Source organism: Physeter macrocephalus, chromosome 16 (assembly GCF_002837175.3).
Source record: "Physeter macrocephalus isolate SW-GA chromosome 16, ASM283717v5, whole genome shotgun sequence".
NCBI classification, from domain to species: domain Eukaryota; kingdom Metazoa; phylum Chordata; class Mammalia; order Artiodactyla; family Physeteridae; genus Physeter; species Physeter macrocephalus.
Window position 1 is genome coordinate 102,700,142 of NC_041229.1, and position 1,886 is coordinate 102,702,027.

Below are 1,886 nucleotides of genomic sequence, written 5' to 3' on the forward strand. Positions count from 1 at the left end.
AACAAGAGAAGCCACTGCAATGAGAAGCCTGAGCACCGAAGAGTAGCCCCTGCTCACTGCAGCAAGAGAAAGCCTACGGCAGCAACGAAGACCCAACACAGCCAAAAATAAATAAAATTTTAAAAAGAAAGAATAAATAAAATTAAAAAGAGAAAGAATAAAACGGAAGTGATGTGTGCTTCTCAGTGAATCATATTGGATGGTATATGATGTTGGTTTGTTTTATTACTGGTCATGTTAACATTGATCACTTGGTTAGGGTGGTATCTGCCAGGTTTCTCCACTGTAAACTTACTCTTTTCCCATTTGTGATTTGTAAACATCATGGGGGGAGATACTTTGAGTTTATGCAAATATCTTGTTTCTCATCATACTTTTGTTTACTAACTTTAGCATCCATCAATGAGTCACGCCTGCAACAATTACTACTGTGGTATTTGCTTAAGGTGAATTCATTTATCTATTTATTTTTGAATTTTATTTATTTTTTATACTGCAGGTTTTTATTACCTCTTTCATACATATTAGTGTATACATGTCAATCCCAATCTCCCAGTTCATCCCCCGCCCCCCACAGCTTTCCCCACTTGGTGTCCATATGTTTGTTCTCTACATCTGTGTCTCTATTTCTGCCCTGCAAACCAGTTCATCTGTACATTTTTCTAGATTCCACATATATGCATTAATATATATTTGTTTTTCTCTTTCTGACTTACTTCACTCTGTGTAACAGTCTCTAGGTCCATCCACGTCTCTACAAATGACCCAATTTCATTCCTTTTATGGCTGAGTAATATTCCATTGTACACATATACCACATCTTTATCCGTTTGTCTGTTGATGGGCATTTAGGTTGCTACCATGACCTGGATATTGTAAATAGTGCTGCAGTGAACATTGGGGTGCACGTGTCTTCTTGAATTATGGTTTTCTCTGGGTATATGCCCAGTAATGGGATTGCTGGGTCATATGGTAATTCTATTTTTAGTTTTTTAAGCAACCTCCATACTGTACTCCATAGAGGCTGTACCAGTTTACATTCCCACCAACAGTGTAGGAGTGTTCCCTTTTCTCCACACCCTCTCCAGCATTTGTTGTTTGTAGATTCTCTGATGATGCCCATTCTAACCGGTGTGAGGTGATACCTCATTGTAGTTTTGATTTGTATTTCTCCAATAATTAGTGATGTTGAGCAGCTTTTCATGTGCCTCTTGGCCATCTGTATGTCTTCTTTGGAGAAATGTCTATTTAGGTCTTCTGCCCATTTTTTTTTTAAATAAATAAATTTATTTATTTATTTATTTATGGTTGCATTGGGTCCTCATTGCTACGCGCGGGCTTTCTGTAGTTGCAGCGAGTGGGGGCTACTCTTCGTTGCGGTGCGCGGGCTTCTCATTTCGGTGGCCTCTCTTGTTGCGGAGCGCGGGCTTCTCACTGTGGTGGCTTCTCATCGCAGAGCATGGGCTCTAGGGGAGCAGGCTTCAGTAGTTGTGGCTTGCGGGCTCTAGAGCGCAGGCTCAGTAGTTGTGGCGCACGGGCCTAGTTGCTCTGCGGCATGTGGGATCTTCCCGGACCATGGCTTGAACCCATGTCCTCTGCATTGGCAGGCGGATTCTCAACCACTGTGCCACCAGGGAAGTCCCCTTCTGCCCAGTTTTTGATTGGGTTGTTTGTTTTTTTAATATTAAGCTGCATGAGCTCTTCATATATTTTGGAGATTAATTCTTTGTTTATTTGTTTGCAAATATTTTCTCACATTCTGAGGGTTGTATTTTTGTCTTGTTTAAAGTTTCCTTTGCTGTGCAAAAGCTTTTAAGTTTCATTAGGTCCCATTTGTTTATTTTTGTTTTTATTTCCATTACTCTAGGAGGTGGATCAAAAAGGAT